At 34.0% G+C, this 14,013-nt stretch overlaps 3 pseudogenes across 3 annotated transcripts; 2 read left to right on the top strand and 1 right to left on the bottom strand.

The window, feature by feature from the left end:
- The first annotated feature begins 5,939 nt into the window (after positions 1 to 5,939).
- On the top strand, positions 5,940 to 8,045 carry LOC146899430 (flavonol 3-O-glucosyltransferase UGT89B1 pseudogene; annotated as a pseudogene). Its single transcript, XR_015022350.1, has one exon. The product of XR_015022350.1 is annotated as a flavonol 3-O-glucosyltransferase UGT89B1 pseudogene (transcript).
- Positions 8,046 to 8,983: 938 nt separating this feature from the next.
- On the top strand, positions 8,984 to 10,180 carry LOC146899429 (polygalacturonase inhibitor-like; annotated as a pseudogene). Its single transcript, XR_015022128.1, has one exon. The product of XR_015022128.1 is annotated as a polygalacturonase inhibitor-like (transcript).
- Positions 10,181 to 10,958: 778 nt separating this feature from the next.
- Positions 10,959 to 13,249, bottom strand: LOC146899428 (F-box/LRR-repeat protein At4g14103-like; annotated as a pseudogene). Its single transcript, XR_015023198.1, has 3 exons — positions 13,120 to 13,249; positions 11,236 to 12,214; positions 10,959 to 11,090 (listed from the first exon to the last, which is right to left on the bottom strand). The product of XR_015023198.1 is annotated as an F-box/LRR-repeat protein At4g14103-like (transcript).
- Between the last annotated feature and the right edge of the window lie 764 nt (positions 13,250 to 14,013).

The raw sequence follows: 14,013 nt of genomic DNA, 5'->3' as shown, positions 1-14,013 counted from the left end.
CGAGTTTTGTAATGAGATTGGTGTTGATTGTAGTGTTCTTAAGGTTTGTATACCACCTTAAATTTTATCTTTTTAGTGGCTGCTTAATGCTTATAATTGATATGAAGATTGAAACATGAAGAACAAGTGAAAAGGGGGTAGCGATTAAATGCTCGGAAAAAAGAGTGTTGAGAGATGGGAAGAAGATCAAAATGGTAGAGAAATGGATTGAAGCTTTTGGAAAATGAAACAGGCACGTTGGAGATATGATTTTAATTCACTATTGTTAAAATTTATATATATAATTTATTTATAATTAAACCCATTTGGTTCAATGTTTTACATACTCCTCCGGTCCTATATATAAGAAACAATTGACTTTTTAAATACATTTGATAATTGATGTATCTAGTCTAAAATATAGATCAAATACATCAATTATCCAATGTATCTAAAAAGTCAATTGTTTCTTATATATAGGACCGGAGGGAGTACTACATTTATTTATTTTTGAAGGAGCATATTGTATCTCTTTTAATTGCATTATTTTGATGCTTAAAAATTACCCAATTGATAAAAAATATTAAAAATAACTCTTATAAATTTATATTATTTTAAAATGAATTTTTGAAACAATAAAATCAATATATAATAAATTGAAATAATTATAATTATCTAATGTGAATAGAAATTTACTTTTAAATAGAATTAAAAGGATAATTTGGTCATTACACATTTAAAATCAATTTTGATTCATACTATCCAAAGAACATCAACTTGTAAGAATCAATTTTAAGTAAGTGTATCCAAACATAAATAAACGTAAATCATTTAAAATCAATTTTGATTCATACTTGTCCAAAGAACATCAACTTGTAAGAATCAATTTTAAGTAAGTGTATCCAAACATAAATTAATTCACGTCTAAATCACTTTTAAGTAAGTGTAACCAAAATCAATTCTCTCAAACTCAATTCTAGGTGCGTTTGTTTCAGCTTAAAAAAAAATAGATTGTGTTAATTTTTTTTAGAGATTTCAAAAAAAAAAAAAAAAGTTATTTTTGTTTTATGCATATCCATAAAAATCCATTTAAAAAAAATGAGTTTTAACTTGTACATGTGTTACCTCATTGTTCTTAGAAAAAATAGATTTTGAGAAAAGTTAATCTTAATAGCTTTTCAATTTATGATCAAAATAGATTTTTTTGATAAAATGATTTTTCTAAAAATCCAAAACAAACACTTAAAAATGAAAAAAAATGGTTTTTTTAAAGGAAAATCAATGTTCACCACCAAACACACACTCTGATGAAAAGGGAAAAATTAATAAATGATGGTGGAGGAATTCACGTGTTTGTTAGGAAGGATTTAAAAAAAAATATGTGATAACATACTAAATAATAGAATTTGAATAAAATATTAAAAGAGTCGGCATGGCCTGGTGGTAAAATGCCTTTTCCATGAGGTGAAGGTAATGGGTTCGAGTCTCGGCTCACCCATATAAATTTTAATTAATGTATTTTGCATCATTTAATATAAAAAACGCGAAATGCTCTTTGTGACGGAATTAAAGGACGTCACTTAGCTTTAGGAGATTTTTCGACAGAATCGGTGACGGAATATTTAGATATGGAATTATGTCGTCGCTAATCCCCTCACAAAATCTGATCCATTCGAATCATGTCGTCGCTAATCCCCTCACAAAATCTGATCCATTCGAATCACTGACGGAATTTGTGACGGAAGTTTAGCGACGGGCTGTTCCGTCAACAAATCCGTCGCTATTAGCATAATTTGACAAACCCTCACAAAATCCGTCACAGTTTGCGACGGAATATATCTCCTCACAAAATTCCGTCGCTAAATCTGAGTTTTCTAGTAGTGAAAGCGGCAATGCTTCCTTTTTCGAACAACAAATCACTATGGAAGAAGAGACGAAGTTGTGATTTGTCTGTCAAAAGGTGAGAATAAACCGAGAAGCTTCCCTCCGTATTCGTTGGGTTTGATTGTCTATTTTCTTGAATAAAGAAGGTGGTTAGAAAATGTTAGTTATTGGTGATTATGTCCCACATCGCTTAGTTTAGTGAAGCAAGGGGAAGACCAAGGCTATATATTGAACCTAGTTTCTTTGTTATTAGATGCACCCGTCGGTAGCACTTTAAGCTTATATCGACTTAGTTTAAATATTTACTTTGTGAGAGTATAAGTGTATTGGGAATTGGGTGAGAGTTAGAGAAGTCTATGTGTTGTAACAATTTTCACGTAGTAATAATTTTACGGTTGTCGGTTTAGACAACGGTTTCGTGGTTTTTTCTCCGGTTTTGGAGTTTCCACGTTATATTCTTGTGTTGTGATTGTTGTTGTGTATTTTTCTTCTTCACCTTCGTTATTTCCTAATAGTGGTATCAAGAGCTTCGGTTCCGTGAAATATCACAATTCTTAGTATGGTCCGTGGTTGCGGCATTGTCCGACCTTCCACATCGAAAAAAGAAGTGTGATATTGTGAAGGTGCCGAAGAAGGGTGGCTGCTATGTCTTATTCAAGTGCAATGAAGTTTGACATAGAGAAGTTTGATGGAAGAATCAACTTTGGCTTGTGGAAAGTACAAGTCAAGGATGTGCCGATACAATCAAGTTTGCACAAGGCGCCGAAAGGAAACACTTCCAAGATGGAGGCAAATAAGTGGAAGGAACTAGATTTGAGGAGAGCTGCAAGTGCAATTCGTCTATGTTTGGCAAAGAATGTTCTTGCGAATGTGCGAATCTGTCATCAGCCAAGGAACTCGGGAAAAACTCGAAGGGTTATATCGGGCAAAGGACATCTTAAATCGGTTGTTGTTGAAGGAGCAATTCGACAATTTGCGCATGGATGAGGGTACGAAAATCTGCGATCATCTTAGTACTTTGAATAATATTGTTTACGAGTTAGAATCAATTGAAGTTAAGATTGATGATGAAGATAAAGCGTTAAGGCTCATTTTATCCCTTCCACCTTCTTATGTTCATCTCGAACTGTTTTGATGTATGGGAAGGAAAATTTGAGTTTTGAAGAAGTTGCAACTAAAATTATTTATAAAGAAAGGAGGATGAAAAGTGATGAAAGCACTTCATCAAGCTCAATGTTGTTAACTAGAAGTGGGGCTAATGGGAAGAAGATCCATGCAAAGAATTTTTCGTGTTGGAAGTGTGGAATGTCTGGGCATTTAAAGAGAAATTGTCGAGGTGGAGCAGCTTCGAAAAAGACTACGAGGCAAGTGCTAGCAATGTCTCCCTTGTTTTGGGAGATGATGATGATCTTATCTAGAAGATAAAGTGTGTCCTTATGGTATTTCCGCTATACCATGCAAAAGGACAAGTTCTTGCTAGCGGATTCGAACAACACATGGGCATTGGTTGGCATTGATGCGGGGTGTGTGGTGAGATATGTCGATGGCCGAAGAACTTCCCGGAAGCCAACATGGGAGTTGCACCATAATCTTTCAAAGCAAGGTTTCGACGTGAAGAAATTCTTGGAATGGTTCGGTTTCAAGTGAAGTATACTCTTTATGGTGGAGTATGATTGTCGGTATAGACAATGGAAGCGGAAGATGAAACTCTTACAATCAAGGTGGAGATTGTTGGGTTTGATTGTCAAGTTTCTTGAATAAAGAAGGAGGTTAGAAAATGTTAGTTATTGGTGATTATGTCCCACATCGCTTAGTTTAGTGAAGCAAGGGGAAGACCAAGGCTATATATTGAACCTAGTTTCTTTGTTGTTAGATACACCAAATAAGTAGCACTTTAAGCTTATATCGACTTAGTTTAAATATTTGCTTTGTGAGAGTGTGGGTGTACTTGGGGCATTGAGTGAGAGTTAGAGAAGTCTATGTGTTGTAACAATTTTCGCATAGTAATAATTCTCTGGTTGTCGATTTAGACAACGGTCGTGGTTTTTTCTCCGGTTTTGGAGTTTCCACGTTATATTCTTGTGTTGTGATTGTTGTTGTGTATTTTTCTTCTTCAGCCCTGTTATTTCCTAACATATTCTTTGTGAATTGATCATTTGTTTCTCTTTTTCTTTTTATTGTTTCTTTCTCTATGTATGTAGAATTGCTCAAAACAATAATGATCATAGTTAAATAAATTACTCAGATTCCAAATATTTATGAATTGCCGTCCAATCACAACAAGAAATTTTGATTAATGCATTGTTACAAATACCTGAGAACCGCTAGCAACGGCATAAGAAAACGAATTGGCAAAAGTGTAATACCTAACATAGAATGTTTTTTCCCATAAAATTTATGTATCCACTCTTTATGGTTAGCTTATACTTTGGATTTTGATTTTTACATCAATGTCGCTACATAGACTTGTAATATGGGTAACTTTTTTAGATATATTGTGTAGTTTTTGCACCTTTTTGGTTGCTTTTTTACAGTGATTTTATAGCATATTAGTACTAAATGTAAGTCTACCACATTGTTTAGAACAACCGATTATGGAAGGAAAAATATTCTAATAAAAAAATATGAATATGGAGAGTGTGGAAGAAAGTATTGAAAAAATGAGGAAGAAATAATGTTTGAAAGTTGCGGTGTAGGGAAAATGATGGAAGAAATATAGACGCCACATGGGATAGAACTTCCTCAAGATTGGTCATATACTAAGGAGGCCAACAATATTGATAATGAAGAAGTAATGATGATTGCAGAGGAAAATGAATGATTATTTGACAAGGAAGAATTAGGTGAACAAAATGGGGAGAAAGTGAACAAGTCGGAGATTGATCGGATCAGAGAGAAATTTTGTGTCTTGTTCAACAATGAAAGGGAGGTCTCCAACCCCCAATTTAATGAATCATTTGCAACTATTATGTCTAGAGTCTCTGACCCTCTATCTCAATTTGTTCTTAATATTGATTAAAGTTATAATTAAAAAAACAATTAATATTACATTAAAACTTGAAATGAGTAAATTATTTTAGATTTTTATTTTGCGCAAATACTCGCTTTGTCTCTCTTATTATAAGCCCGTTTGAAAAATTTCACAAATATTAAGAAAATTTGGTATTGTAGTCAATGTACATAGTTTATGTGTGAATTTTACTAAATTGTAATTTATTTATATGTGTATTTAATTTAACTTTTCATATTGCAATGCAAATTAGTAGTATTAATTAGGGGTATATTTAAGAAAAATAATAATAAATGTACCTATTAATTTGTATAGAAACTTATACTTAAAAACTAACTTTTCTTTTTTTGTAGTGACTTAAAAAGGGGTAATAGTCACTTTGGTCCCCGAATGTGTAGCAATTAGCCACAATAGTCCTTCAATGTATCAAAATTCTAAAATAGTCCTCGATTGTCCACTTTGTTAGTCAAAATAGTCCCTAAAGCTTAAATAACCCTTTAATACTCACAATAACTCTTTTGATATAAGGACTAAAATGACAATAAGTAAGTACATATAAGGACTAATATGACAATAAGTAAGTCTATTAAAGGACTAATATGACAATATTAACGAAGTATTTTAATATCAAGGACCGTTTTGACTAACAAAGTGCACAATCAGACTATTTTGCTATTTCGATACATTGAGGGACTATGATGACTACTCGTCACTCATTCAAGGACCAAAGTGACTATTTCCCCGACTTAAAAACTAACCTTTTGTTCAAATAAGACTTATAAGAACGGAGTAAATAACTCAATTATTTTTAAACGGACGGAATATTTATTTTATTTTTTTCAAATTTTATTCGATCTTTTATCTCTTAAATAAAAAAAGGTTATATTGTTAACCGGTGCTGGGGGCACTTGGTTAAGGAAACCAAAAAAAGAAAGTTTTAAATTAAAAAGAAATACTTTTTAGACATTTTATGAGTGGATTGCACAATTTTCAATATGATATTACTACTCTATATTTTATGCATTATCCATACCAATGTTACTACTCCATATTTTATTATTTTATACATCATTCATTTCAACTGAAATTAATCTCACTAGTACTGATATTTGCTTCTTTAACAAGTTCACATGTTAACATTACCCAATTAAAAAAGGAAAATAGATGTACAGTGAGAAGGATACCTAACTCAATATAATTGTATCTTCAGGACTTAGTGACACTCCAATAACACAGCGACAAACATAAGTGAAAGTCAAATAAGTATGGGTATCCCTGAGTGCTTTCGTCAGCAATGACGTGAAAGTCTAAACGAAAACTAAAAGCAAATAGAGTCAGCCACTTGAAGAAAAAGAAAAACTTCTTTTAACACTTCTCAATACTCTCTTCTTCTCAGTTCTCACTCGACTTTCCTTTATAAGTAAGTAGCTATCTACAGAGTCATACACATACACATATACATACAATTTCCATCATGTCGACAGCACCACAAACCCATCTCCTCGCATACCCTTTCCCATCATCCGGTCACGTAATCCCACTCATCGACCTCACAAAAAACCTCATTTCACGCAACATACACATCACCATTTTACTAACTCCATCAACCGAACACCTTCTCCCTACAAACTATTCCCTTCTTCTCCAAACTCTCATTCTCCCCGCTTCTCAATTCCCTAACCCAAATCAAAACAGACTCGTTTCTGCAGTCTCTTTCATGCGTCAACACCACTATCCAATCATCCGTGACTTTGCAAAAACCCACCGTTTACCACCTTCAGCCATAATCTCTGACTTTTTTCTTGGTTGGACTCATCTCCTTGCACGTGACCTCCACGTGCCGCGTTTAGTCTTTTCCCCTTCCGGTGCCTTTGCACTCTCTGTCTTATTCACGTTATGGCGTGACTTGCCTCAAAACGACAACCCGGATAATTCAAATTCCGTCGTTTCGTTCTTAGATCTACCGAATTCCCCAGTTTACCCTTGGTGGCAAATTTCTGAGCTGTTTCGAAATAGAAAAAGCCAAACCGATTGGGAGAATATAAAAAACGATTTTCTATTTAATCATGAAGCTTGGGGAGTGGTTTTCAACTCTTTCATTGATTTAGAACCGGCTTACTTAAACCATATGAAGAAAGAACTTGGACACGAGAGAGTTTGGGCCGTGGGTCCAGTTTTACCACTTGAATCCGGTTTAACTGAACCGGAAGAACGAGGTGGTGCAAGCACTGTCTCGTGTCACGAACTAACCACATGGCTCGACCGGCTCGAAGACGGTTCGGTGGTTTACGTTTGTTTTGGAAGCCGTACGGTTCTTACTATAAAAGAAATGGAGGTTTTGACAGGTGCATTGGAGTTAAGTGGGGTCCATTTTGTGTTATCAGTGAGGGGTCCCGATGAACGACACGTGGCGGAGGATTGTGGTAAGATACCAATTGGTTTCATCGAACGAGTTAGAGGAAGTGGGAAGGGGTTTGTGATTGAAGGATGGGCTCCACAGTTGGTGATACTGAGTCACCGTGCAGTGGGATCGTTCTTGACTCATTGTGGATGGAACTCGGTGTTGGAAGGGCTGGTTAGTGGTGTGGTGATGCTGACGTGGCCAATGGGTGCTGATCAGTATACGAATGCGAAGCTGTTGGTGGATGAGTTGGGTGTTGCGGTTCGAGTTGGAGAAGGGGATGTGAAGGTTCCGGAAATGGGGGAGTTTGCGGAGATAATAAAAGGTTCTTTGGGAAGGACGAAGGAGAGGGTGAGAGCTGAAGAGTTGAGGGATGTTGCTTTGGGTGCTATTAAGGAAAATGGAAGTTCTCAGAAAGAGTTGGATGGGTTAGTGAAGGATCTTAATGAAGTTAGGAATGATTAATTTGAGATTTTAGTGTTTTAGAGGAAATGTTTTGGTTTTAAGTGATAGGTGATTTAAACTCAAAGTTAGTGCAATGTTGGAACGAACTACAGAAAAAAATTATTGAGTTTTTCTTCTTATACTCTACAACAATCTAAGTTGTTGGATTTAATCCATTGTATCTTCAAACGAAAAACAAATGTAGATGGTATAGGATTGTTTTAACTATGGTTTCTCAGCAAATTGTAGTTGACCAACAGAATAGCCTCTTTATTGTCCCGATAATAACATAACCAACTAATCGTTCAGCTTGTGTTTGACGTTTAACTTATACCGCGTACGATACCATGATTGAAGACGACTTCATTAGATTCAAAGTACATTGTTAATATGCACGGAACCATTTGATTTTGGTATAATAATAAAATATCAATGAGCTTGTTGATTTTGATTTAGACAATCAACAATGGTGGGTGCGTCACCTATTTAGCACCGAAATTTAAATAGACACCCCACATTGTGTGGAGTGATATTTATTGGTGCTTATATAGAAGATGTCTATATAAGGGCCTCTCTCTCTCTCTTCATTTAATATTTTCTAATGAAATAAATGAGTGTTTTAGAAATGTAATAATAGAGTTATTAGTGGGACCTATTAGTAAATTTTGTTGTGGTCTTGGGTTGGAGGAATTGGGTGTTTATTAGGTATTAACGTTAAAAAATTTATAAAATGAATGATGTGTACATATGTGGCCAACTTAGCACCCAAATAGGGAGCTCCATTGTAGATGATCTTAGAATTTAGATACCCTGCAATATTCTAACCATCTAGATATTCCGTCATTTGCATTACTTTATTAGACGATCTTGCAGTAATCCATGAATGAAGATATTTTATGTGCTGGCTTCGGTGAATTTTTAAAGGAAAATTCTTGAATGGTCACGGGACCATCAAATTGCCATTTGGTCACACTCAACAAAAAGAGAAAAGTAAGAAAATTTAAAAATTAAATAATGAATGGTTTTTAATTAATTATATGATATGCAATTTTATGAGTGTGTGACCAAATCATAGGTCTAAATCTTTAGGTCCAGCACAAGAATTGCTCATTTTTAAAATAATAATCAGGGATATAACTGTGTTAATATGACTATTATATTATAATGTCAATATCAACGAGCTTGACGGTTTTGACTATATGAGAACCAGTGTGCAAATGACATAAATCCTAGGCATAAATCAACACACTTCTTATTCAATTTTCTCATCAAATCCAAAAATCTAAACATACCAAAAAAAAAAACCCAATTAAGACAATGGCAACTAAGTTGTTTCTCCTGTTGATATTGCTCTCCCATGTTGCATCTTCTCTTTCAGAATTGTGTCACCCACAAGACAAAATGGCTCTTCTCCAAATAAAAAAAGAACTCAACAATCCAACCATTCTTTCTTCATGGAAACCACACACTGATTGCTGCAAAATTTGGAATGGTGTCAATTGTTTTCGCTCTAACAATCGTGTCCGCGATTTATCTATTTCACACAACAATCTTAGATCTAAATTTCCACAATCTATCGGTAACTTGCCTTATTTGGAGTCTATATTTTTATATGATTTACCAAATCTCACCGGCTCAATACCTATTGAGCCCATATCCAAGCTTCTCAAGCTCAAAACCCTCACAATTAGCTCAACTGGGATGTCGGGCACAATACCCGACTTCCCGGTCAAATGAAAACCTCTTTAATTTGGATCTCTCATCCAACCATTTCTCAGGGTCACTCCCTCCTTCCCTTTACAAGTTGCCAAAGCTCGAAATGATACGCTTTTACAACAACACTCTGACAGGTTCAATCCCTTCTTCGTATGGTTACTTCAATAACAAAAATTTACCATCTTTACTTCTCTCTGATAACCAACTTTCGGGGAGACTCCCACTTTCATTGGCAAGGCTTAACACTACAGTTACTGCCTTATCTTATAATAAGTTTGAAGGTGATGCTTCTATGGTTTTTGGTTCTAACAAAGCAACAAGGGAGATACATATTTCTAATAACTTGTTTAAATTTGATCTTGGAAAAGTTGAGTTGTCTAAGACCATGACAACATTGGATGTGAGTCACAATCAAATCTATGGGAACTTTCCTGTGGGAATAGAAAATATATCATGGTTGAATGTGAGTTATAATAGGATGTGTGGTAAGATTCCAAAGGGTGGAAATATGCATAAATTTGGTGTGAATTCGTTCTTCCATAACAGGTGTTTGTGCGGGTCTCCTCTTCCAAACTGCAAATGATCATTGTATTGTATTGTATCGTATAAGGGGAATAATGTGTGTTTACTTTACTTCCAATGATTTTATGATGTATTTGTTTTATTAGTCACGTGTGGTTTTAATCACCTTAAAGTGGCACTACATTAAAAATAAGAATAATATGCAATGTATAAGCGTTTCTATACAGGAGACTCCTTGATTACATTTTTTTTTAATTACATTTTGGTTTTGTTTTAAAGTTTGTGTGAAAGATTAATCAGAAATTTTCAAAAGAAAATAGTCTAAAACAGTTAATATAATTCTCCTTTTTTGATCTAAGTAGGAGACTCATTTTTTTAATTTCATGTTTGGTTTTGTAATTGCATTTATAAATTACTATGCCAAAACAGAGGACTCTTGTTTGCACCAAAAGTAGATGCCACTTAAAGTCATAAAATAAATCATCTTTTCTCATTAATACCTTCTTATCTATTTATTTCATTCTATTTTACACCAAGTCATAAAAAAATATTCCTTTCTTAGGCGGTTTCACAAAATCTTATTTTATCATGCCATGGCCAGAAATGTATTCTGTGTACCTTTAATTCCTAATTAGTAACATATTTTTTAAATCGCTTTATTTCGTTTGTAAACAACTAACTTCAATTATTCGTTATTTTAGAAGCTTTCGGTATATGCTATTCACGAGTTAACAATCATTTTGATCCTTAGATATATGAGTTGCGATCACTATAGTCCCTAAATATATCGAAATCACAACAACACACAAGAATGTTTCTTGTTAGAAATATCAAGGACGAAACTGGCCAACTGAAGACTATTCGATTAGCAATTAATTAAAAAATAAGATGCATTTTGAGGACCAAACTGACCAACACAATGCATATCTAAAAGTTTTTTTTTGTAATATTGATCAATTGAAGAACTAAAATAGTTGTTTACTCACTAATAACCCAATCAGTTCAGAATATTACAGCTTGTAAACTAATCATCCAATACTCACTGCAAGATAAAGACTTCAATTCCACTTTCAACAACTTCAATCTAACAAAGCATGGAGGTTGAGTACCCAATGAACCAGTTTTTTCGACAACCTGCATAATTAGAATTAATTGGATACATTCTAATTAATGTTCTACAAGAAAAAATTGTTTATTGGGAAACTTTTGGCATAAAGATGGATATATCTCATAAGAAACATGAAATATAAAGAGGAGAAACGATTCTAAAGTAACTTACCCTTAGTATCAGATCAAGGGTTTCAAAATAGAGTGTCATTATCTTAACATGAGCAAGCAATTGCAACCAACTAATCATGACAGATTCTTCATATGGTTTATTATAATAAATGTAATCAATATTTACTTCTTCTAGAAAAGGTAAATCGTGTGCAGAGGGTGCTTTGAAAGTAGGACGACCACTGGCGATAAGAGAAGTAAGTTTTGGAGTACAAAGCACAACTTTGTAATTGTGAGCTTCATTGTATACGTAGTTACTACCTGTGGTCAAACTAGAAACCTTAGAATTTGATATACATAGGACTTGTGCATCGTCCTGTAAATAACAACAAATAATGACCAATGTATCCAACATGTTACAGGCTGAAAAGGGCTGAGCACAGCCATCATCATTAGTAGTGAAAGTGAGACGCCGAAGATGCAAGGTTTTCAATGATGGCAAGTTCAATGATTTTGGAAGCATTGTCATAACCTTATTTGAATTATGCCAAAAGTCAAGATTAAGATATGTCAAAGAACGACAATAAAATATTGAAGGGGGCAAGTCAAGCCCGCTTATGTGCTTTACTTTGGCATTGATTGTGAGTTGCTGCACATTATGTGACACAACATATCTCATGACCTCTAGGAGTGCAGTTTTAGAGGGTTCTATGAAATCTATGTGCTTAAAACTTAGACGATGAAGGGGAATAGAGTCATCGCGATTAGACAAAATTTGGGACACAAAGTCGCAGAAGATATTACTCTAGTACGGGTAAGAGTGATTAACCTTTAGATTCGTTAGATGTTTCCAAAGGCCCTTCCATCGTTTAGACAGGATGCAAGTCTGAACAGATTGTTTTATCTTCAAAAATTCAATGATATGCAGAAGGATATGGTCAGGCAGGTCACTGAGTTTGTCCGTGTCTCTATCACTTTTATTTTGTATTTTCATCTTCAATACTTCTTTGTTCCGTTGTCTTCAGTAACACTCGACTGACCTAACAAAGTTACACAAATAGTTCATGAAGTTAGTGTTTAATAGATACAAACAGATCAAAGAATCATTATTCTTGACACTTGACTCAAGGATCATCACAAATTTAGGAATATAAAAAGGACTCATGCACCCAAATGAGACAACCCAGATTATATATCAATCATGTAATGAAAGAAAAGAATACTCAAGGAGTCCAAGTCAACCAATTTAATTTCAAACTCACACACTTTTCCACTTCTCAAACTCTATTTACATTCAACACAAAATTTCATAACGAAATTTACATTCAAGTACGAGACCGAAAGAGAAATGATATTTGTACATCCATTTTCTTTCAACTTTTTGACAACTTTGTCTCTCATACTCACATTATATTCTTATTCTCTCTCTTCCTTTGTCATAAAAGTTGTTCCAAAGGGTTGTACAAATATCACGACTCGACCGGAAAATTGATCTCTTGAACCCCTGTTGATAATGAAAAGGGCAAAATTTGGTGCCTAAAGCTCCCAGCATAGGCGGGGTCCGAGAAATGGTCCCACAATTTTTGGTATATTGTACCCAGCCCTACCTTGTTCCCAGTTGACAATGCAATCCCAAAATATACTCACGTTAGGATAGGGCTAATATGAATGTGATTACTAATTAGTATTCGTTTCAAACAATCAAGACCAAAAATTCGTTCCAATTAATTTATTTCATATTTCAACTTCAGCACTAAATTTGCAATCCCTATAACCCAAAATATACGAATATTAACATTAGGAGAGGGCTTATATTAAAGAATATGTGATTACTAATTAATTTTGGAGCCTTAAAAAATCAAGACACAAAATTGCATAGATTAGTAGTAATGCATAAACAAAAAAAAAAAAAAAAATCATAAAACAAGTTTCAGGAGTTTCTCACCTATCAAGTTGTGTTGCTTCAGTTCTTCTCCAGATTAAGCCTCCAGTCTGCGTCTCCGTGTGTTTCTATTCAACCTATATCAGATCCTCTCTTTCATCAAATGTTGTTTATCTTTGACGGTCTTTTTTTTGGTACAAAAGAGGGCAAAAGCCCATCTTTGACGGTCTTTTTAGTTGATTGGGTACAGTAGGTGAATCAATCTAATAGAAAATATGTTAAATCGAACCAACATAAACCGAAAATGTAAAAAGCCACATTTGATTTTGAATGTATTCAAATCATTTTTTACTAAACTGCATGATTTGATTCGATTTGCGATTTTTATTTTACGAGATGAATCTATGTCACATATACCAATACTCGTTGAAACTATTTGAAATTTTATAGAATGATAAAATGTGTTTTACATTTCTTACATAATAGAATTAATTTTTGTTCAAGTATTTTTAATTTCGTTTATATTGTTTGGTGAAAATAAAATTGTAATGTTATATGAAACTTAAAATATTGTTGGAAACATTGTTGAAAATATGTAGTGTTATAGTTTTTTAACTCGATTTTAACGTTAGAAACTACAAATTGTATCGCCCCGAAAAAGTTGCACCAACCGATCCAACTCAAACCGCATTGTATTGATTTGGTTTTGTTAAGATTTTATTTTAAAAGTCAAGCTGAATCCAAACCGAACCGCATGTTTTTATCTTACGGTTACGATGACTTTTAACCTCAAAACCAAACCAAGCTGCACCTCTAACACCCCTAGGCTATTGTAGTAACTTACAACAATTATACTCCCAACAAACTATGTTTGATTGTTTGACTTTGTTAGAAGGAAATTTTACCATTTACCTCGTCAATTATACTTCCACCCCAGCATTTTGTGTGAAGTGTCTA

The sequence above is a fragment of the Medicago sativa genome, chromosome 8 (genome assembly GCF_051527215.1).
Source record: "Medicago sativa cultivar Bolivia chromosome 8, Bolivia_mono, whole genome shotgun sequence".
Classification (NCBI taxonomy): domain Eukaryota; kingdom Viridiplantae; phylum Streptophyta; class Magnoliopsida; order Fabales; family Fabaceae; genus Medicago; species Medicago sativa.
The sequence above is the reverse complement of the archived record's forward strand: the minus strand, read 5'-3'. Positions and strand labels throughout refer to the sequence as shown.